General features: G+C 39.9%; 1 long non-coding RNA gene across 7 annotated transcripts in view; it reads right to left on the bottom strand.

The window, feature by feature from the left end:
- Positions 1 to 123: 123 nt before the first annotated feature.
- The window catches only part of LOC109501733, an 84,934-nt gene continuing 59,790 nt past the window's right edge, over positions 124 to 25,267 (bottom strand). For 6 of the 7 annotated variants that reach the window (XR_006600993.1, XR_006600992.1, XR_006600994.1 and 3 more), the window contains 4 exons: positions 10,121 to 10,328; positions 6,303 to 6,393; positions 1,350 to 1,512; positions 124 to 1,249 (listed from right to left, as the gene is read on the bottom strand). This is a non-coding gene — a long non-coding RNA (uncharacterized LOC109501733). Of the gene's footprint in view, positions 1,250 to 1,349; positions 1,513 to 3,748; positions 3,941 to 6,302; positions 6,394 to 10,120; positions 10,329 to 25,267 lie in introns of all 7 variants that reach the window. The other variant, XR_006600995.1, reaches the window with a different exon arrangement.

The raw sequence follows: 25,267 nt of genomic DNA, 5'->3' as shown, positions 1-25,267 counted from the left end.
GCTAGCAGAAACTGGCATAAAGCAGAGGGCACTCAAAGGTCTTTGGAAAGGATCCCTCGCTTTCCCTTTTCCTCCTCCCTGGCAAAATTATCCTCAAAAGAAGAACATTATTTACATATTTGCTTATTTGTTTATTTATTTATCTTTTTTGGACACATAAGTGGGACACAAAGAAATAACATGTTTTGGGGAAAATCTTATCTTGTGAATAATGATGCTTTTATAGTAAAATATTCTTTTTTTTTTTTTTTTTTTTGGTTTCTTGGACCTGGTCTTTAGAAAAATAAAACAAAAGAAGAGGAACTATGGCCTACTGGGAACAGATTCAGGCACAGAGGCCGGATGGAAGGGTCCTCTCCGCAGGAGCAGCCACCATGGAGTTAAACCAGGCACGGGGTGGGGGGGGGGGGGGGAGAAAAAAAAAGAAGCCTTCAAACTAATTTCACACTGAAAGTGATGTTTAATTTGAATCATGCTCTTCCCAAAGGGAAAAGGTTAGTCTCATCACTGGGCTCATATCCTCCTCCCCCTTCTCCTTTCATATGAATTGAAAATTCAGATTGACCATTAATCATGATGTGACACATTCTTTTTTTCCTGGTCCAAAAATCAAATGAAAGCCTCAGACCACATCTGAGAAGGCATTGGCTGGCCAAACCTCCCAACCTATGGCACAACGGAGAGAAGACAAGAACAAGGGCACGTACACACACAGAGACAGAAATTACTGGACATCCACTCGCAAGCGAGACACACACACATACAGCGATTAACAGTCGTTGGCTCCGGAGCGCCTCTCCGCCTAAATTGATTTTTGCATATTTGCACATGTAAAATTAGTCATAGTAAATAACAACAAGGACGAGACTGATATTAAATCTGTCAACATCCTGACGAATGCTCTGAGCACTCTTTAGTGAGGAAAGACACTGAGGATAGTCAACGCTCCTAAAAGAGAAAATGATTATACGCTAACCAAACCCTAAGTACAAGCTAAAGATATTCACTTCATGAAGCCATTCCTCAACTAGCCCCTTGGCACTTGCTGGAATTATTCGCAGCACGAGCTCTACTTTCTCATTTTCTGCTGACTCCATGTGGGTAATTTCTTTCTCATGATTAAAAGTGAGCTTGGCAGATCCTTCAAAGCGTGGCTCTAGGTGTGGTGGGGCTCCCGTGCGTCCTTTGTCTAAGGCACGTTGCTAATAATTCATCAGTGGATGGGCAGGCCAGGGGAACAGTCACGCACCTAAAATGATTTTTTTTTAAAGGCAAACTTTATAGATATCTTTACATAAACATATTTTTACATCGAAACATGCAGCCGACAGATGAAATGAACTGTTTACCTTGGAAAAGAATAGGCAAGCTTTTCTCTCCCAAATAATCACTCCGGCCTTTCTGAATGTCATCCAAAAGCGATTCTGCTTCCTTCGACTTATCCAGCATCTGAGGCAGTGAGATAACCCTCCTAGCACTGGCCTCCTTCCCCGGCCCTTCATTATTAGCCTCCTGGTGGGTGAGATAGAATACAGTGAATGTAATAACCGTACTTCACACAACAGGCTCGCTCTCTCTTTTAAATTGAAAATCCCCTTATTACAAAACAAGGGGTGTTCTTTTTCTTCTACCTTTAAGTAGGACTGCCACATTCATTGCTTTTTACAAAAACGCAGCTGCTTTTTAAGCTACAGATAAATAGAATCTGCTAGGCGGTAATTCGACTCAGTCTGAATGCATTATTTTCTAAGACACTTTGGCGAGGGGCTTTTTATTATAAACTGGAATGAACAAGGAAAGTCCTTTTCTCTTCTAATTATGAATGTGTTTTGTTCCCTACTATTAACCTACAATGTCAGATTGATCTTCTTCATCTTCGTCTTCCTCTTCTTTTTCGGCAGTCAGTTCAATAAATCAACATTTTTTTTTTTTTTTCTGGAAAATTAGAGGGCTGATGATTAAGTCTTCATGAACTCCAATGACAAAAATAAAAATAGCACAAGGGATAAGCAAATGCAAATGCTGGAAGCACAAATAAAGACAATGAAGGGGCCCTCTGATGTCCAAGGTGATGAATCCTGTTTTGACACTAAGTTAACATAAAGGGGATTTACTTGTTAATTTCATCGTAATTAACGTAATTTTAAGAAAATTGAGCTTTCAAAGCATTTGTGTAAAGCTGATCTTAACATATTCATTCACTTAAAAAGGAAGAAGATATAATAAAAGGGTAACATTTTCACATAGTGTGCCCAAACCTCTCGTGTTTCTTGTTTACTTGTCCATTACGTGGGGTACTTGGTAATTTTATCAGTCATCCCTCACCCCTGGAAGCAACCCGATGAAGAATTAAACAGAAGAGGAAACATCGTGATAAAGCGTATTCAATTTGAATTTCTGCTGACATTGCTTTAACTCCAAAGATAAACACTGAGAAAAATGGTGTCTTCTTAATAATATCAAAAGCCAGTCTAGAAACTCCATTAGCCCAGGTGTTGGTTTAATTTTGATCCCCATGTTGATATTTCTGACTATAATATTACAATAGACCACGGTGGCTATGCTCTATGTCTATATGGATATACTGTCTAGCCAAAGGGAGGAAATCCCATGGGGTATCCGCGGGGTTCCAATTAAGGAAACATAAATACTGCTGCAACCCCAACAATAAGTGGAGATCGCCAGTATATCACAGAGGCACAGGCAGGTGCCCGCTACTAAATCTATAGATTTAAAGCTGATGCCATCATTTCCCTTCCTTCAGCAGTAATGGCAAGCAAAGTGTGGGAGATGAACTGTGTGTGGCAGATAGTTTCGGAACAATTTATCCTTGTTTAGACTATTTTGACTTATTTAGATTTATTTCCAATAAGGATGATAGTGGGAATCGAAGGAGACCTGTGCGAACATAAAGATTTTCCTGGAAGAACTCTGGGCTGGGATCACATGCATATTCAAGAGACCTCAGAGAAAGAGAGAGAGAGAGAGAGAGAGAGAGAGAGAGAGAGCTTGAAATCATCTTTCCATCTAAAGCCATGCTGCTTTTCCTGTGGGGTTCTGTTTGAAATTTTTAAAGGGGGCTATTTATTGCAAGTGAGATGCAGTCTGAATTTCCAGAACACCCACTCTAGGAAGAGATATATTTGCAGTGAACGGTGGTGACTGAGCTTTTGAGATTCTACCACTCTGCTGAAGATTTGAGTCCTTTCTGTCTTCTGATACGCCTGGGAACAAAGGAGGCCCCATCAGGTGGCCAGCCTCAGTTTCAGGGACTACTCGATGCTGTGGCAACAGAGGCAGCCCAGTTTACCTGGAATAAATAACCAAGCTCCTTCCCTGAGAAACAAATTGGAGCGTATTAGTTATCACTGTAAGAGCGAAATTGAATCCTCGGGCATCGACATCTCCATCGAGCCAAGGCCACAATAACAAGCCTGCTTCGGCCATCATACATGTTTATTTTTGTAATATTGATATGTGAGGCAAATAGAAGAAGAAAAGAGACCTTAATTGAAGGAGTTCAATCCTGATTTAGAAACATAATATTTGGAGAAACAGGTTTTGCTGGGCTACTCACAAAAATACCTTTGCGTCTCTGCCTCCCTCAATCCATTCTTTCACCCCGATAAATCATTAACTCGGACGAACGAAGGGCAGACGAGGCGGGGCAGAACGTGAACTTGTGAGGACAGCCTGTAATCGCCATCTTCTGCCGTCTGTAGTACTATTTTAAGGTAATAAAAATTACCTTATGTGAAAATGATAGAAGCCACTAGAGGCAGAACTCGGCGCCCTTCATCAAACTTCCAAAACAAGTAAGTAGCTGAACAGCAAGCACGGGAAGAAGAATGCGCCGTCGCAGGAGGCACAGTGGGATGGCGTTTCAGCAGCCGGGTCTCCTTTGATTCTCTCTTTGAGAAAGGAAAAAGGAGGAGAAGCCCTGCGAGAGGAGGAAGGAGGTGACAGAGGAGGGGGAAAGAGGAAGAGGAAAGGTCAAAGCCCACTGGGTACGAGTTATTTCCTTCCTTTCCGTGTAAGAACAACTCTCTTCACACAAAGGCCCTGCTGCTCAGAAACAAACTCCGTTTCAACGGTCTCACGCCTCACTTTGCGCCCCCCACCCCCGGTAAACCGAGTAGTTAACCCGTCTTCCCGGGGGGCCTCGGAAGAGCAAGGGTGGTTTTTGAGCGATGCAGGCCACACCCAGGAAATAGCAGTTACCCAATAAGGAAGGACTAGTAATTAGTCTCCACCGCACTGCTAATCAGGCCTCTCATCCCCCTTACCCTCTTCACCTGGCAATTCCCCCTTCGTTCCCCAGTCGCGCTCCAAATCTAAGACTACCCAGCAAAACAAAACAAGCCCTGGCAAATGGAGCCCCGCGCTGCCTCATGCCTTTGTCCCACCACATTCAAGTCACTTTACACTTGCAGTGGAAGGGCTGGACACCGATTTTGTTCTACCTCCAGGTCCCGACGGTAGGAAAGATTTTAATTTTTTTTTTCTTCAACGTTTTTATTTATTTATTTATTTTTTGGGACAGAGAGAGACAGAGCATGAACAGGGGAGGGGCAGAGAGAGAGGGAGACACAGAATCGGAAACAGGCTCCAGGCTCTGAGCCATCAGCCCAGAGCCTGACGCGGGGCTCGAACTCTCGGACCGCGAGATCGTGACCTGGCTGAAGTCGGACGCTTAACCGACTGCGCCACCCAGGCGCCCCAGTAGGAAAGATCTTAGAAACGGGAAACAGGAGGTGCCAACTGTACAATAATCTGAGCCCGCAGGCCGAGCCCCCTCTCTGTTCTGGGAGGGTTCCTGGACAGAGCAAACTCTGCAATCCACTGAGACCCTGAGGTCCCCAGGCAGAGCTGAGAGGCCACTTGGTTTTGGAGCTGCTTGGTGTCTTCCGATGCCACACTCAAGTTCGTGTGCACACCTTGCGCACCTCACACGCGCTTGCACGCGTGCACACAGGCGTATGCGCACCTACATGAACCACCGTCAGGAGCACCACACAGTTCCATTCAAGCGACTGTCACCCGGGAAGCCCTCACTCTGCCCCGGCTGGTGGTAAAAACACTGCCCTGCACGGCAAACAGTGGGTAAGTCTGACTTTGCAAAACTGCCCGAATACCTCGTCTTTACTGAACAAAATACCAGCTACCCACACCCAGGCTGTAAAGGGATAACATGAGGACTGTTGTCCCTTTCCAGGTCAACATCTAGTAGCAAGATGGATTGAGTTTCATATGACAAAATAGCAACTTCAAAAAACACCCATTCTTAAACATACTTTGTATCTTTTCTTTTAACTGTCACCAACTCCATTATTTTTGTTTTGTCAAATGAAAAAAAAAATAGGCTATATTATGAAGATGAGCTTTTGCATAAGTCTACTCACTTTCTTTTAAGAAAAAAAAAATACATTGCTGCACGTGAGTGAAAAAAACCAGCCTGTTCTTCATCCTCTACCCTCTAAACTTATTTTTTTTTAACTTTTTTTCTGAATAGAGTTGTTTGAAATGATCTCATTTCTATAAAGCCAATTATCTTCTGATGATCAAACTTGACAATTAGTGTACAAGCAAACACAGACTCTTAGAAGGGCAACTTCAAAAAGATTTCTTCCTCCTGGTGGCTATTTGCCCATGAACAGAGAGAGGCTCCAGAAAGAGGCTCCAAGCCCCACTGACCACAGGACCTTCCGGCCAAGATTCTAATCACCGCTGCAGAAGGCAGGGCACAGGCGATGGGTGGGAACAACAGTGTGTGTTGAATCTGGAGGAACGAGGAAACTCTGGTAGCTCCCCAGAATCACAGCACGGAGATGCTCTAAATATGAAAAGTAAGACAAGATTTCTGAACTCCTTGTCAAGGCTTCCTGACATCCAACACTTTTGTGAGGTCAAGAAACGTGTCCCCAGCTTCTGTTTTCTGTTCTCCGGCAGGGAACATGGTGACGAATGGGGCGGCCCAGCTGCCTTTTAGCGCGTCACACTTGGATGACTCCCGTCCTTACTGGGGGCGGGTGCAGGTTGCTGGTGAAGAGTATGCCCATTGCGTATGGACTCGCAGAAAAAAAAAATCAAAATCAATTTAACACAAAAGAAATGCGCATAGGTTTGCCCCTTTTAATATTCTACAGAGTGCCTGTGATATAGTTAAGTTGGAAAAGTTTCACACAATGAAGATTACTGAGGCATAAATCACGTAGGTAAAAACTGTGGTGTAGGACAGGGATGAAATCTACAAGCTAATCACATTCAACAAGGGCTTCCGAAAAGACAACATGCCCACTAACCTTCCCATGCCAATATTTTGTTTTTCAAGGGGCAGTAAGTGCAGAAGTTTGTCGCGGTTGTAGATTCCACAGTGTGATCCTTTAGCAAAACCTGAGAAGGGGGAGAAAAGATTAGATGCATGGATTTCTGTGCTGAATGGATGCCGGAGCCAAGATGCAAAGAATAGATAAGTTAGAGATGTGGAGGAACTAAATTTGAAGCCAGCCAGTAAAACGGATTGAACCTTATTACCTCTAGTCACTGAGAAATTCCCGAGACAGTTGGATGCAATTTGAAAAGGTCAGAAAAATATTTCCTGCACAGCATTACTGCTTCATGGTTTAAGGGTGTACATTTGTGAGATGCCAGCTCTAATCATTTTTATTGACTTTGCTTTCCAGAGACAGACAGACAGTCTGGGAGGCAAGACCAATAGATAAGAGAAAGGCAATCTTACAAATGAAAATCTCTTATTTTGTTCTCTCACTTGTGACTGTGAACAATCCCAAATCTTGCCCATTTGAGGACAAATTACACGAACTTCACAGAAGAATGACAGAATGAAAAGAAAATCTAGGGAAATATTGCTGTAACTTTAGAGAGCCTGTCTCTTTTAATTGCTATTTATTTAGCCTCTACTATATGCTGAGCAAAGATAAAGGATGCTGCACTCGAATCCAAGTGTGAATACTTAAAATGAAACACCATAAAATATACCAAGGTATGGACATTAATTTATTGTCAGCATTTCCTTTGAGGGATGGCTTCATGAAGAAGGAAATCCACAGGAAATGGTAAAAAGTAAATGGAACATACAAATACAGACTCAATGAAGGCTCTGTTGGGCTTCGAACCATTCCAAATACAGAGAAAAAAAGATTTGTCTTTTTACTTTAAATGCGACTTGTGTGCAATAAGAACCTTTGTTAGCAAATACGTTTGCAGGTTGGTTGGTTGGTTGGTTGGTTGGTTTTGGCATGCAATTAGAAGTCAAAACTGACTTTTTGATATGGAATGGCATGATCCACTCTAACCCTTCAAAGGCTTAATTAACATCTGACTTTTCTGTCTGTGAGGGGCGTGTGTTTTTGAGGCAAACACAAGACTCTTTACTCTTCTCTTGTTTAGTAGTGAGGCTGAAACTTTTTAATGGCCTACAGACCCAACTGCAGGCTTTCTTATGATGTTCCGGCTCCACAAAGATGGCCTGGCAGCTCACTAGGGCTTTTCCATCAGCAAGATGGCTTTTCTTATAGGAAGCCTTCGTCCTGATCCTTGCCATGCCTCACAACCTTCAGGAGTTTCAAATTGTATCCTGTAATCAACGACCACCGCTACCAGCAACGGAAAAAGCCACTCACAAAATGGCTTTTCATACTCCCAGGTACCCCAAAGACAAGTGAAAAGGCCAGTTTTATTAGCTGGACATTTGAATTCTTGGCAGGGAGGATAAAAATATCTATCTTCCAAGTGACTTGTTTTCCTATATTACCTGAATGTCTGGCATTGGTTAGATACAAGCAGTACCGTTTGTTTGGATTTAAAATTATTTTTACCTTGTGCAACATGGTAGATTTAACCACAAAAAGTGTTTACGGACACTTTGTGATGGTACGGAGGCTTCCGGTGAATCACCCTTAAAACTCGAGGCTTCCACCTCTTCATTTCATAGCAAAAACACTATCTCGTGTGTATCTCCTGATCCCCACTACCTAAGTTCTCTATGAGGAAAAATTCTGGACATTTCACCCAAACATTAATGTCATTAATAATAATGATAAGAACAATCCTAAAAGTAGTATTACTAGTAAAAATGATAATGATAATAGAAGTAGTGACCATTAGCTGAGCATTTACTAGGTGTGGGCACCACACACTCACTTAATCTGCACAGCTAACTTAAATTTTTTTCCCCTTCCATATTACCCACGAGGAGCACGAGGCTCAAGGAGATCAAGAAACTCATCTGGGTCAGAAAACTAGAAGGTATTGATGTGGAACTCAACTCCAGACTTATGTGATGCTAGTCCCTATTATTCGAAGCCTTGTGCTTTGAAGCATGCCCCATGAGCATTACAGGACCCAGGAATGCGACTCCTCGCAGGTCACACAGCATTTCTGGGGTGTTGTTGAACCAAGTTTCATTGCTAATACAGACTGAGTCATGCCCACCAAGTATTTGCTGACAGTCCACAAAATGCAGCCACCTTCCAGAGCTACAGGCTAACAGTTGTTGATAGATAGATCTCTTTCCTGTCCTCATGGAATTTAGTACATGAAGGGAATAATATACTCACAGCAGCCTCCTTAATCGCATTGCATGGTTCACCTACACCTAATAAATTTTGGAGCCTAATTGCACACAAATTGCTTTTCTATTTGAGTTGTCTTTGAATTATGCTCAGAGAAGAGCGAGAAGAGAAAGTTTCTTCTTAGCTGGGGCTGCACTGAGGTCGAATCCTTCTTTGCACACAATCTTAGAAGGGGAGATGTGTGGCTATTTTGTTATAGTCACGGGCAAATAAGTGGCACGAGAAGAAAAGAATGAGGGGTCGCATAGGCTTATTGGCACATCAACTACGGCAGGTCTTTTATCTCATCAGAATGTACCGAACATAGCCAGGTTTCAACAAACTGTTGTTGTACCTTTAACTGACGATCATTTTTTCTAACCAGTTCACCAAATGTATCCCCAGCCCTGGTTCTCCCTGTTCACGGAGACGTGATGACTGTACATGGTGAAATGCTGGCTGCAGTCCTAGCACACGCTGCCCAGGTACCTGTCTACACCTGTCTTTAGTCGGGGCGCTCTGAGCACCCCCCTGTCTGGAGGAGAGCCGCGTTTGCTTGTCCGGCACCCTTGCAGAAGGAGACCTTTCTTCCCACCCTCAAAGGAAACTCTCCTCCTGACACAGCTGTCTTGGAGCTCAAGAGGCATTCGCATGAGCCGAGAGGCGAAAGAGCAGCAGCTGAGGTGCCAGAATGAAGTCATTGTGGAGGCCTCCGAGTGAAAGCGTTTAGAAAATAGAAATGAAATTAGGCGCAGCAACCGAGAGGTGGAGAGAGCAGCAGGTGAAGAGGGGGCTGGGGCACAAAATGAGCTTAAGTCTGGAGTATGAAGCCCCCCCAGTGCTTGATTCTTTGGTTTCCTTAAGTGCTGAGCAGGACAGAGCACAATTCAGAGGTTGGGGAAACGGGGAGGGGGGGGGGGCTTTTCCTTGTGCCTCTGACAGTGCTTGTGGACAAGAGGGGCCTAATTCTTAACCAAGGGAGACATGTAAACTACCCTCCAAAGTGATCTAAGTTTTAGTATCTCATGTTGAGAAATCATTTCTTTAGGCCTTGCTTATCTTCCAAAGAAGATGCCTGAAAAAATATTTTTAAGACAGGTTAATTGGCTAATTTCCTTTTTTTTTTTTTTTTTTTTTTTTTTTTTTTTACAAAATTGCAACCTATTTTCAAAACACAGTACAACAAAATACAAAAACAAAACGCTGTAAAGAAAAAGCCGGAAGAAAACATCAAACTAGCTAATTATATGAAATTCCTCTTTTACCGGATTCTTTCTTTAAGCAGAAACTCAGCTTCAGGCATTAATATTATTAGAATGAACTTTCCAGCAATGATGCTAAGAAGTGATGACACACAATTAAAATATGGTATTTATAGCAGTAAGGCAGTTACACCTCAGATGCCAAGGGAATGAAAACAGCTTTTCCCTTTCTCGTCCCTGGATCAAACAAAGTCGTTTAGCAATTTCTAAAAAAAACATTATTAGATTTTTATTTTAATTATTCTTCCAACACTTCAATGTCACAATGCTAAATGCTTTGAGTACCTGGCTGTCCTTCTCGAGAGGATTTTGGTGGCATGCAAACCCAAATGTTATCCCAGTCCATTTTCTTTGAATTATAGGAACCTCCAGAGTATATTCTTTCCTACAGTGGGAGATAGCGTGGCTTAAATTTTTCTGAATAATTTTCAAAATCAAATTTGGAAGTTTTCATGAGAGATGATCCTCCCCGGTGGGTGATATGAAGCATAACCTAAGGGGAAAACATGAAAATAATTAGCATAAGATATATTAGCATATAGATGCCTTTGAAATAAACAGCAGAAAACCAAAATGCTTATCCTCAAAAGAAAGTTATGAGAAAATGTGAAATTAATATACACTTCTTGCATGACAACCTCAGCCTGAAAGCCAAACAGAATATTCTCTCATTCAGTGAAGGATGTGATGATCAGGGAGATGGAGAAATTACCCCCAAGCCAATTCTCCTGTGCTGTTTGGTTCATTGTCACGACATCACTATTCTCTATTTACCTTTACCCCATGCTACCCTTTCCCTTTTTGACAGGAAAAAAAAAAAAAAAAAAAAAAAAAAAAAGAAAAAAGAAAAAAGAAAAAAGAAAAGAGAAGAAAAGAAGTGTCTTCCTTTTACTTCCTCTACGAGAAACCACCAAGCAGACAGATCCAATATTCTTTCTCTTGTTTTTCCCCCTCCTTTGGCTACCCTTCTATCTTTCCCTAGATGGCGTAAGAAATGCCAGGCCTGGTAATTCAATTATCAAGAGGACCCAAGGAGCTTTGTGAAAAGGGGGTCAGGACTTTGCGTTTGTTAACCATGGACCAAAACCATCACTGATTATTTTTATTTATTTATTTTTTGAGAGAGTGGGGGAGGGGCGGGCGGGGGAAGAGAGAGAATCTTAAGTAGGCTCCACACCCAGCTCAATTTCACAACCGTGAGATCATGACCTGAGCCGAAATCAAGAGTTCGATGCTTAACAGACTGAGCCACCAGGTGACCTGATTAAATTTCAAGTTGGGACAGCCTCTCAAGGTGGTAAGCTTGCACGTTTGGTGTCAGTGGAAGAATACGGTCTTTGAAAGCAACTCTCACTTAAAAATCTGATCTGAGTAACCTTGGAAAAGTTCCTTAAACACAACTAGCTTCATATTTTCTTTCTACAAAATAGTGATAGTGTTATCTATTTTTCTAGATAGTTGTGACAAGTAGAGGTTAATAATAAATACCTGGAATACAGCAGAGACTCAGTAAAGGTAGCCCTATTCCCTCCTCGATGGCTTTAGTGAAAACTCCATAAATTTTAAATTCTGGATTTGGTAAGCCTACTTCCCCACCCCCACTTTGCACATATGCAGATGAATGTATGGTCTAAAGAGATTTATTAAGGAGAGATGCCACAAAATATGATGTTTTGTTCTGGATCTACGGGATCCAACCACACCTTAAAGTATCTGATCCGGGTGAATTCCCTGAAGAAGCCCCTTTCTGGACTGTCATAACACAGTCAATGTCCCTACATCTGCACCCCCATCTACATTATTTCAGTTCTTATAATATTTAGTTATTTTTGAAGGCTTCAGTACAGCATTTAGGACACTAAGAAAGGGTCCTTTGCCAATCATACCATTCGATTTTCTCGATTTGTTTTCAACTTTGAACTTTGGATTGAAGCTAATTACTTAAACATTGTGTGGGTTGGTCTCTTGGCATTTAAAAGGGGAAGGACTCATTCTTTACAAAATATGGAATTCTGTAGAGATTTGAAACTCCAAACTTGGTTTAAGTCACTTCATTCTCTTTCTGTGGAACACAGATCTTGAACTTACCCTTTATTTTCTAATACCTGCTTCTATGTCAACAGCTACATGTCCAGCAAAAAAATACCACTCGATTTCTTGAATGTTTATATTTCCTCATCAATACCTAATGCACTGCTGACACACAGTAATGAGATTGGGATGGAGAAAAACCCTCATGTAAGTTTTTTTTCACAAATATGTTACCTGGTTGAGTTTGTGATAAGCATGTTGCCGAGACCACTTGGCTGCTTTGTGAGAGCACAGATTGTCCTAGACTGTTCTTCTTTTTAGACTTATCTCACTGACCATACATCTTGAGGCAGACATCATTTGCAGGACATTCCTGCTGAATGTCCTTTAATCTTTATCTTTTTTTTTCTCCTCTCAGGCCTACTAGGGACCTAGTTTATTGCCCTTTTAGGGCCAGTTTAAAAAAGAAAATGTTTAGAAAGACAAAGCCCAGTAAATAAACCAAAAGCTAGTTTCCTTTGGCTTTTGGGATTTGAAAATGTTTTGACTGCCTGCACGCTTTCTGGGAATGGCTCCTCTGGCTATGAAGGAAAAGGGCCTGTTTTACAAATCAAATAAATACATATGTATACACAAGGTATTCTCAAGGCTCTACCAGTCACAGGATGGGAAGGTAAAACATGTTCTCTTCTGCAATTTGAAAAGGATTTGAGACTCTACCAATTTGTTCCCCAAGGATATTCTGACTTCTTACAGGACCTTATTTTAATGCTAATGATGTGCAGATGTGTTTGTTCTATGTTGTTTTCAGAGTTTAAAACCTTTCCAGGTGAGTAGCAGGGAATGGGCAGGCCTGTCTTCCAGCAAACTCTGTACCCTTTTTCTGTTTTGTCGACCCACCCAAATCATTCTCCCCGAAGTTTCTGCTTTCAGAACTTAGAGTTCTGTTAGGGCTTGATAAAATAAAAATAAACCTTCCAAATCAGCCCTTCATTGGTTATTTTTAAAATTCGGTTGGTAAGCTTTTCTTCATTTGTTTCATATGTGGTCAAAATATTTTCTCTTCATTTCCACCACAGCAAAATAGTCAAAATCTCCAAAATTTACTTTGACGCTAACATTTCCTCAATTAAAAACATAGATGTGAAACATTAAATCTCCCACCAACCCTCAAGTATGTTCTTCAAATATTCTCAATGACTAGGAAAACAAGTCAAAAATAGCACTGTTCATCTACCCCAGATATAAGCCCTTCGAGGATGAAGAAGGCACCCACATGTGGGGTATATCGTGGAAACACAGCAATAATTAGTGGATAATAATAATAATGGCTGAGGCATTATCTCCTTTAGCTCTATTTAATCATCTGCTTCCATTTCCTGTCTTACCTGGCAGTGACTAAGCACTCACACTGCACCCACAGACAGTCCTTCCTGTTATCTGGAATGTTTTGTCAACTGCTGAACTGTTGTTTCAATAGGAAACTGGCATATTCCCATTTCTCATCCCATCCAACGACACAAATAATTTGTAAACATCCATGCCTCATTTATCTCTCGCTGTAAAGCTGTTAGACATATTTATGTGGAGTCCTGGTAACATTGCAGTATTAGACACGTTAATGAACAGACTTGCTCATCCCTAGAATTTTTTCTTCATCGAAATCCATGACCCAAGCTACTGAGATGGCCTTAGGCAGGTAAGTGGAAAAATAAACTGTGGCACATCCAGATAATGGAATATTATTCAGTGCTAAAAAGAAATGAGCTACCAAGCCACGAAAAGACATGGAGGGACCTCAAATGCATATTATTAAATGAAAAAAGCCAATCTGAAAGGCTACATACTGTTTGATTCCAACTATATGATGCTTTGGAAAAGGCAAAACTATGGACACGGAAAGACAATCAGTGTTTGCCAAAGGTAGGGTGAGGAAAGAGGTGAAGAGGCAGAGCACAGAGGATTTATAGGGTGACAAAACACTCTGTATGATATTACAATGATGGATAGATGTCATTGTGCTGTTTGTACAAACCCACAGAATGTACACCACCAAGAGTGAACCCTAAGGTAAACTATGGATTTGGGTCATTATGATGTGTCAATGTAGGTTCATCCTTGGTTAAAAAAAGAAAACAAGTACCTTTGTAGCAAGTGATGATAACGGGGGAGGCTGTGCATGTGTGGAGCTGGGGGTATATGGGAAGTCTCTGTACCCTCCTTTCAATATTGTTGTAAACCTAAAGCTGCTCTAAAAATGTTAAGTCTTTAAAAAAATGCCATAACCCGTCATATTTCTGGCCTTGTCACATTACAGTCCTGATAAGAAAGCACATGTTCTTAACTCTATACCCTGATTACCTGCTTGCTTTTCTGTCTGCTGCAAGAGCTTTGGGGGCAGCTGGAAACCAAGGTCTCAGAACTCTTTCCACAGTCACCAACTAGAGACATACAAGAGAGAATGTCTACATTCCTTAAGGTCAGGCTCAATCACTGATTAGTTCAAAAATATTATTTCCAAAATTTGCTCTCTGAAGGTGAGATATGCCTGCAGGTGTTATTAAAAATTGTCTGCAGTACAATTTTTGCACAGATCTCCCATTCATCACTGTGATATGCCATCTGAGAATCAGACTCTGAATCTTAGATCTGTCCTACACTAGCAACGTGATTTGTTTCCTCTGTACTTGCAATGTCAACCACAGAGGGTTGTGGGAAGAAGAAAACACAAAGGGAAGTACCTTATAAAGTGTAAAGTACTCTGTAAATATTGTTAAGTGTTTTTTGGAGAAATGGTTATCATGGTGATGATGATAACGATGATGATGATTGTTACATGAGGACCGGTTGATTTCATAATGTATGAAAGGGAAGGTATAAGGAAGCATTCTAGAGAGAGTATGGAGATAAAGTCCTGGAGTGTAATTTAAGAGAAACCTATGATTTTGTTTATCTGACCCTGAACGGAAAAAATCATGAGTTCATCCCAAAGTCCTTGTTTAAAATGGATTTCTCCAAGTTTCTTCCAATGTATTTGAGTATGTTTACAGGTAATGGTTGCCATTATTGGGGTTTGTTACCATGTACTTAATTTGCTAAACATTTTGCACGAATTATCTCATTCAGTCAGTAGGGGCAAGGAATTGATATTCTACCAAATTAGGTAATATCACGAATGTATAACATATAAATGCATATTATATAAAAGGAATCAATAGAGTTATGTAAGCCCCAAATAAGGCTATTTCATTTTTGAGTGGGATTTCATGGAACTGATAAATTTAAGAGAAGGAATGTAGGAAGACTGACTTGGGTATCTGGACTGACTGAAAGAAGTATCAGAAAAATGAATTGGTCAAATAATGTGGCCGTGTGGATGGACAATAGGAAAGGTTTCAGGGACATGCATAGGTCATGAACAAAATTCCCAATTCTTATGAGGATATGGTCCCTCTTCCTATGGAACACTGTTCCCCCACTACACAAATTATCCCTAAAAACTGCCATTCTTCTGAAGATTTATTAGTCATTGAATGCTATACACTGTCCACTTCCTGATGACCTATGTGTCTGGAGGTGATTTCACCAATTTGTGGGGGATTTACAATTCTATTTTGTCTTCTCCGTTTCTCTGGCACTCACCGGGGACAAAGCATACACGACCATGGGAGGTCTGTGCTGAGGTACAGAAACCAATCTCTAATCTTAATTTAACCACCCCCAATTGGGCAGACACATTTGTTGCTGAAAGTTCTTTAATATATTTGGAATTCAGATCTAAATTTGAATATTCGATCCCCATTTGTGTCAGTAAGAATGAAACTTGAGTAACCATGAGTAAGCCAAGGTAGAATCCCCAGTACCAATTTTTCCGTTTAGCTTGACAATATGCTTTGGGATTGTTAACACGATATCCTAACTGGCATAGAAACCCAGAGTATTTATTTACAGCATTTATCATCATTTTTTTCCCCTTCCACAGAAGAGCCAAGTAGGTGGGCAAATCAATGGAGAGAGTAATATACAATAAGAGAAGTGACTGCCTTTACACATTTCTACTTCTTAGAGTACAAGGGGAATACTTGCATGAAATAGCATATTTAGGAACAGCACAGAACTAATAGATCATAGTTGCGGGATGATTTTTGCTAAATGAAAGGACGCATAAATTCCTGAGAGAACTTATTTTCAAACCCTAAAAGTAGCCTTTGACAACACACGCGGTATTGTTGAAGAGCAGGCCCAAGGGTTTGAATCTTGGCTCTGGCATGTCAGAGTATTTGTGCTTCAGATTCCCCATCCATAAGCTAGGGAGACAAACAGCCTCCACACAAAAGGTCTGTGAGCACTTGGACCAGTACCTAGCACGTAGCAAGTGACAGGCATGATCATGCCCATCATCACCATTGCTCACGGTTACATGTTCATCATTTCAGAGACAAAAGAAAACCTCCACGTTCTGCTGGCTCTTAGCACAAGGGGAGATTAAATACCATTTCATTATCTCAGCAATAGCCAATTTATTCATTATCATATGTAGAGTGCTTACTATGTGGCAAGCACTACAAGTATTAGACAAAGCAGAAGAATTTCCTCTCCTTGAATTGGGGGGAGGGTAGGCAGTAAAGAAAATAAGAATATAATGTCTGGACTGATGAGTACTCGGGAGAAAACTAAAGGAAGGTAGAGAAATGCAGCGGGACCTTTAACTCTGTCCCCACGTTCACTGTGTTTGACAAAACAGCTCACTGCGGACCCTGCTTTTCCTCTGAAAGGAATTCTCAAGCTGACATTCTAGGTAACTGCCTCACTGAAATCTCAACCATTTGGCTGCAACAAAAATAATCCAGCATATGAACGCATCCAGATAGACATATGTACGCTGGTTTTCTAAAATGTAATGTGTATGTAATTTCCCGAATGGCTGGTTGTCACATCCATCTGGTCTTATTTCCATAGCACTTGAATGCACCACGAGGATATAAACCCTAAAAGCTAGAAAACAGAATTTAAATACCCAAACACATACGAGGTGTGTTTTCAAAAGCAGCAGACAAGCGAGCACTGTGGTGACTTCATTAACTTCTCAGCCACAGTTGAGAGTAGCTGAGACTAAGCATAAAGGCCACAGAACATAAAAGACATTCCACCGGCAGACCTCATTAAGTGGGCTTAAGACAAGCTTGACGAGCTAATGACAAAAATCTAATTTGGAATTTCTGGACATAAGAACCCAGAAAGAGTCCACATACACCAACACTCTACCATGCCTGCAGTCTGAAAAGGCAACAACCCAGCATCAATTAGGTCCATGTAGTTCATTGATCAAAGCCCAGGGATGGACGCTGTCCTATTCAACCACACTGAATAGGAAATCGTGTTCTATGTGGCTGTAGGTTTGGGCTCTGGTCCTATTTAAACCACACAGATGTTGTAGGTTCTCAAATTAACAGTGGTCTCCAGGGAGATGCTCATCAGGCTGTATGTACTGAACAACGGCATGCCGGGAATCTAGACACCACACAGTTCAGAGAGCAGTTTTGCTATTGTTTTCCTTTTCTCCAAAAGACCTTTCTTATTTCTAAATTCTGTCAGCACCTATGGAGTCTGACCATGTTAGACTGTACTTACTTAAATGCCATGTAGAAATCTCCAGTTGCCCTAGGTGTGTGGATTTCCACTCCAACTACTTTTACATCCCTTGAGCGGAGAAGCACTCACTTTCATGAAATGATAGCACTTGTGTGTGCCCCACATGGTGGGAAGCGACTTACAATGATTGTTAACCCCATACTGATCTTATTATGATCAACTCAATTGTATAGATAAGCAAGCTGGAGATTCAAATAATTTGCCCCACCTCTAATTAGTGGAGAACCAATGATCTACACCCAGGTCATCTAATTTCACAGACCATATTTGCATTCCACTACCAATGCAAGGAGGAACTAATATTTGTTGAATGAATAAATGTAACACTTAATATCCTTAAAATTAAAGGAGGCAGAATCTGCCACTTAAACTATATCCTGTTGTAATAGTAGGTATATAATAATGCGGTAGTTATTCAAGGTGAAGTTGTGTCTTATACTTTCTATATTCCTACAGTACCTTTTGCAATACCTCACAAAGTGTTTATAAGATATTTGTGGAATCAGTGAAATAATGTAACCCAACATAACACATAATAAATGATGATGACTGAAATGATTTTCCTTGGGTCATCTTCTGTTTCCTATTACCGGCTCCTTATATGAAGGAAGAATAGGTTTTTCGAACATCTGGCTCCCGGTGCTAATTTCTTAAGAAATCCTTAGACACACACCCATGTTTCGACCTCTGGGCTTTTGGCCAGGCCTAAGGGAGACCCAAATTCCTGGTCCCAGCTTTTCAAAATATGGCTCGCCTCATTTCCATATAAACCCTAGCAGTAACAGTGGAAATAATAATCTTTAACTGTCGTGAACAATGCGATGAGTCAGAATTTCTTAATACATCTTTATCGAGGAGAAACAAATTCCACACCACCTGTCAAAACCTGGATAATGTCCTGGATTTCACAATATACTCATCCCTGGGCCCTATACTTAAATGTAGTAATATTTCATAGGACGTTGCTCTGTTAATATTGCATGGAGAAAACAGCATTACTAGCTTCTTTTTTCCAAACAGTCCATAAAAAGTCTCTGAACGTATTCTCCTATCTTCATTTCTTCCCTGACCCTCACTGTAGTAAGAGACACTGGGTAGGTCCCTTCACATCTCCGCATATCTCATTCATAAAGAAGAATGAAATGTCACTTTTCCTATCTCAGTACTGTGAAGATTACATATGATAATGTGTACAGAATAATTTTTGAGCATGAAATGCTACACAGCTGTAAGAAATTATTAGAAAAGAAGGAAGGTATATTCATGTACAACATACCTTGAAAAGCCAGATGTTTAATTTCATTCTTTCTACGTAAATGATATGTGCATGTGTATGAACACATATGCATACGTATACACCTGGGACAAAATGGGCTTTTATATATACTGGTGGGAAATCTGAACCACTATACTGCCTAAGACTTTAAGAGTTAATGAATGCCACATTAAGAAAATTTCTCTAATTATCTCTGTTGGTTTTTGATGCAGAGCTGTATTTTATAAAATAATTGTATCTATTATTTATAGAGTCAACTTGATGATTGGCATTGAGTTAAGGTGTTTATATACATCATGTGGTTTATTCATCGTAATACCACTTTAAGTAGGTATTATTATCTCTCTGTTGCATATGGGTAAACTAAGGCCCAAAAGAATTAAGAAGTGCCCCAAAGTCACACTGCTAAAGTGACAGAGGCCAAATCTACATTCAGGTCTCCCTATTTACAAAGCATTGCTTACCAAGTCAAATCCTATTCATCTGAAATTTGCATTAATTCAAGTGTAGCATATGTTACACTTCTCAAAGAGCAAATTCAAATGAATTCTGTCCTTGTAAAGTGTTAGGGCTCCTTTGACCAAATATAAACTGATAAAAAATATGCAACTTTTTCAAAATATATCTTTAAAAGTTTTTCATGTATCTTCAGAGGGTTTATTACCTCTGGGTCAGGTAATATATAGTATCTTACAATGCAGGTTACGGAGAGTTATAAAAGGGGTTAATGGCCAGGACTTTTACTCATTGGCACCCACAGTTCACTCAAGGTGTACCCTGAGTGCTCCTACTGTGTGCATACCATTTTTCATGTGATAGAAATATGTGAAGGTACAGGGGAAGGCTTAACAAAGAAGCCAAAGATATCCCTCAGGGAGTCTACAGTCTACCCTTTTGAAAAGAAACCAGCATACATGAAGCCATCAAAGAGTCAAATTAGTCTTTGAATACATTAGCAATACTTAGAAGTAATAAAACTAAATCAAAATTTCTTCAAAGGATTAAGTCTCTCAGCCTTTAACTCAGTCTGACCTGCTTCCCCCACATGCCAATTAGAGTTCAAAGAAAAGATTCATACACTTCATTTACAGATCTATTGAACCTTGGGCACAAGTGATAAATCCTTAATAAGTCAGAAAGATAGCTGTATTTATTCTTAAAATTAACTAATTTGCACACCAAGGTTAAGTGATTTGCCTAAAGACAATTCATTGGAATGTCTGATAAACCTCCGTAACTCTATTTTACCTTTCACATCACTGACCTGTTTTCCTATTTTAAGGTTACTGTGTAGAAAGGCTAACATTTGCCAACAAAGATGATAGAAACGATTCTGACACAAGACAAGTTCACATCTACACATGGAGACAAAAAACCCACAACTTTTGGGTTGTGGATATCTAGGAAATCTCTAGGAAATCTCATGGCGAGCAAAGAGTGCCCCAAACATCACTTGGAATAGAAGAGATGGCTGAACTTGGCAGGGAGGATTTTTCTTCTTTTATCTATGCTCTGAAAGAAGACTTATATTTATTTAGCAGTTGCTTTAGTGAACACAGCAGCACAAAAGCAAACGCACCCGACAATCAAACGGGTGGGTGGACTATAATGTCTACATTCACCTCTTCATTTAGGCGATTTTATGAATGAATGTACACACACGTGCATACACACACATTTTGGTTCTTTAACAGTGAACTCCCGAGACTATCCACAGAACATGGGGATACCTTTAACTACTACCTTTAACTACTGGGAAATACAATACTCCCAAGTTCTCAAAAAATAGAGACATTTAAAAAAATAAAGGAATTTTGCACTAAGCATTTTTGAAAAGACGAATGCTAGGATGACAAAGGCAAGACAATGCTGAAGGTGATTTCTCAAAGCACACTATTAAATTACCATAATGATTATACCCATTTTATTTTAAAAATACTGGGATTAGCTTCATTGATTACACAGCAAATAGCAATCATGCTACCATTGGTATTGATACAGAAAATGGAAGACTACCGGCCCAAGCAGGACTAGTCCCCTTTTCCACCGTGATTTAAGCTATCTCAAGCACTTCATGGTTTCCTGGGCCTTTTAATAGTACTTTAACATTTCTGGGGCCAAAAAGTAATGAGAGCAGAGTCATTTCCACAAATTCCTTATTTTTAGTATAGATTCCATTGTAATTTTGCTGGATCTAAACCTATCTTAGAGAACCCAAGTGACATAAAACTTTGGGAGTAGAAATTAGCATAATTGAAATAATTCAATTTTTGGTAATTATAACTCTCACTTACACCTAAATTAAATATGCCAAACTATAATTATGTTCAAATTTGCATCATGAAAATTATCCCCATTTTGCTCATGGCATCTTAAAATATCTAATAAGGGATCTTAAACTCTTAAGTCTGAGTCAAGAGGCCTTACTTTCACAGCCTTTGGGAAGAGGAGACTTATTATGTATTAAGCACAGTTATTCAGCCTCTTGGGAAAGGAAGGACGGGTCCATTATTCTTCACAATATGATGTGTAGGATTTGTACTCTAATCTTTGGGTACCTCTAAGTTACGTTGCCATTAAGGAGTGCTGAGTGCCACAGCAGACAGTGAAAGATTAATGCTTTCTTTGGAGAGAAACCTTAAGCAAAGCGGGTCATGCTTTAGGACACAGGTAATGGGAATCAAAGACACAGTAAAAGCTATAATACTTTAAAACTGGGCAGCTGAAAAGAAGTGCCGCTTTGCTATCCATTTTTAAATGATTGAAGATGAGACAACAGGAAGGCAATGAGAACTTACCTTTTAGCACTGCAACCCGCTCATTGCTTCTTAAGAATCGTATGATCGAGTTATTATTAGCAGTAGTTATTTGGGATGCAAAAAGAAAACACCCCCTAAAATGCTACTCACTGTAAGCTGTCTGTTTAACTAACATTCCTACTATTGGATTTCATTAAATTAATCAGTTGATGTGATCAAATTTGCAAGGTGGTTTATTTATCTTCATCTTTGGGACAGTAGGTGGATGTAATCTGGAAATACATTGGTCAAGAAATAGATGAGTCTGGATGAGCAGGGCTGGCACACTACCAAAGCACATGATGAGTTTCTTAACAAAAAAAACATATGAATATATCTCTAGTTGAGTCAAATATTCACATTAATACTGGAATAAGGCGGAAGAACCCTGGCTGACATCCCATCTGTTCTTATGAATTAAATTTAGAAATCATATGTAATATAGACATTTCTGTCTGAATATCATAAAACCCTGACACATCCAGGCTTTCATTAGAAAGCTCCACGATGTGACTTGAATAACAATCTGTCTTAGCTAATTAGTATTTTCAGTTTAGCATATTCACTTCCAGACATATTGCTGTTTGCACATGGTAATTTAGGTAAACAGATACCATCCACAGCTGCATCAATTAACACTGCTAATCAAAACTGAATTCAGGTAATTAGGCACATTTATGCAAAAAAATGTGTAATTTTGGAGAAAAGCTAGATTCTTCAGTAATACGTCAATAAGTAAAAAATCTCCTTTTGCTTATGAAGATGAAGAATGAGGGGAGAGAAATCATCACTAACATATACATCATGCAGACAGAGTAAAAATTCCTAAATTAAATCTCAAACTTTAATTGGCCTGTATTTTCAGAAATTGGATCATATTTTTCACAACTGTTTCTCTCCATGTTTCCACATAGTAAAGCTGATTCACATCCACCTAAGGGTTTAATCATCATCAAGCAGGACTCAAATGGTTAATGAATTGTCAAGTATTTATGTACTTAGAAGAGATGTTGGTCAAACTTGCTCTTCCATCTTGCTTAGCATCTCTTAGGGAGGGTGCTCTCAGTAGGTCTTGTTTTCTTACACACTTTCATGTTCTCTGCTGCGAAGGACTTGGGCTGCAGTGAGAATCACAATAGCAATTTCTCATTTTCTTGTGAATGCTCTTATGCCACGGAGTCTACACAATCCCCTCTAGCTGCCTTTCATTCATTCCCCAAATGAATATTGCGAATCATTTTTCTGTCTTCCTATAAACATAAACCAATCTGATAACTTTGATTAGATTTTCTAGTCTGTTCAGAAAAACTAGTTCAGCTGTTGGTAAGTTATCAGTAACCAATTCAGGGTGGGAGGGAATTGGCAGGCTTAGAATTAGAGCTAAAAGTAAAGGGAAAATTGGGTCATTTTCAAAAGGATTCTATAGTAGATATGGAATCTATCATCTATCTGTCTGTCTACTATCTATCTATCTATCTATCTACCTACCTACCTTTCTATCTACCTACCTCAATTTCGCCTTTCTCTTTTCTAACTTTGAACCTTAGACTTCTTTCTTAATGCAGACACCAGGACCTTATAATAAAGTACTGAGTTCAGTGTCCCTAGCTTTATTTTAATGGTAATAGTCACAATCTAGTTTAACAAACATTTCCTCAGTACCTACTGTGCTTCAGGCAGGCTTCGAGGCCCTGTGGGCGGATAAAGAGATGGCTTTAGACCTATCACACTCCTCTGAGCCAAACTCTGAGAGTTCACAGAGCAAAAGAATCATCTTTTAAAAAGGGGACCAAATCTCCAACTGAAAATATATCTCTCCATTCCAAACTTTTAGAACCTCCTATGCTAATTTTGCAAATGTTTACTTTTTGTTTAACCCGTGATAATTTTTTGTTCTCATAATAAATCAGGAAACGAGAACTAAGATGGGTTTTGCAAGTAGTGTGATGTCTTTCTCTCATATTTCAGTAACCTCACACAACTTGTATTTTATATATATATATAATATACATACATACATATTTATATTTATATAAATATGTATATATATTTACATACATACATATATATTTACATACATACATATATGTATATATTTATCAAAAAGATTTTTTCCATATACTTCCTTAAGCTCATTTGGCATAAACAACTGGACAATTCCCTATGGAATAGAAATCTGAAAGACTGTGCTCGTATCTGGTTTCAAGAGCAGGGATTATAAAACATGGAGGCACATTTATCATTGGTTGTCTTCCACCAATGAAAGTGTATGAGGTGAGAAGGGGTACCTCTGACTTCGACTCTGTTAACAGAATTATTTACAAACTTCGAGTGAAAGATATGTAAATACAAACATTTTAAAGACAATTTTTTTTAAAGCCTAACAGCTGACTTTAAATGAACTAAATGATTAATATTTGGGGAGGATAATTTTTAGTCTCCACGAAATGAGCTAAATGAAGTTTATTGCATGGATGTGCCCGTGAATAATCTATGTCATTCTAAAGCACCTCTTCTCTTACTTCCTTAGGAGTGAAGCAGGGGAGAATAAATTCTTTCCCCGTAGTCCCTGCAACTTAGCAAATCCTTTTGTCTGAAGAAAGAGTTTAAATTCATCTAAAACTCCCACGATCACAGTCCCCAAGTTTGTAGCAAAGTGGAATGCGATGGATATGGCAACACCAGCTCTGGCGAAGAAGGCCTTGAAGTATGGCGCCAGCTTTCAACCTAGGCAAATCCTTCTCCACCCCCAGCCTTGGTTACTGGTCCATAAAACATGGCTCACGGACCCACCTCACTGGGTTGGAGGGAATGCCTGGCACGTAGGGGGTACTCAAATAATGCTTGCTGAAACCCAATACAGAGTAGTCAGTGATGGCCCCAGAAATACTAATGCTAGAGGCATTCTAGTCAGAGTTATTTTATCAAGCAGCTCTCCATATTCCAGAGTCATATGGAGAGGTGGTGTCAATACAAATAGCATGGAATGCATCACCAGGCCATGTGCCACCACACTACATTTGGTAGTCTTCCAATTCGCCTGAACACGAATGCTACAAAACTTTCACAATTAGCCGGAAAGTCAGCATCGGAGCGCTTACTGTTTCTAGAGCATCTCTATTATTTTGTCACACAAATCACCAGAAAAAAATCATCTGGCCAACATTAGCCGAATTATTTTATGCTAGAAGTACTCTCTGTTAGGGAGAATAACATCTTGAAAACTTCATACGTGACCCCTTCGTGGTGGACTGTTAGTAATTTTAAAACCCTTGAAAATCCTCGCATTTGCCACTTGTCATGTCTCTTTGGCCCGACACCATAAAAATGCTCCCAGTAGGTCTACTGTAAATTTTTGTGGAATTGAATGAAATTGTTGACTCGTCGACAGTACAATATACAATGAGTAAAATGACACCACTGGTCACTCTCTGAACGGTCCCGTTTTTAAACAGAAGGACTCCCCCCCAAGAAAATAGCAAACGGATTAATTTTGCTTGTTAATGGTAAAGAATGTTATTTTACAGCCACAAGAGAAAATGTCAGGTCCGGGATTAGGGGGATTGGAGGGGAACAGACTGCTAGAAACAAAGGCAACAAAGAAATAAAAATGCCTTCTAAATACACTGAAGCAAAACAAATGACTGGATTTGGGATTTAACAAAATATAATCTT

Source organism: Felis catus, chromosome B4, assembly GCF_018350175.1.
Source record: "Felis catus isolate Fca126 chromosome B4, F.catus_Fca126_mat1.0, whole genome shotgun sequence".
In the NCBI taxonomy this organism is placed as follows: Eukaryota; Metazoa; Chordata; class Mammalia; order Carnivora; family Felidae; genus Felis; species Felis catus.
Note: the sequence above shows the minus strand (reverse complement) of the source record. Positions and strands in the feature narration are given on the sequence as shown.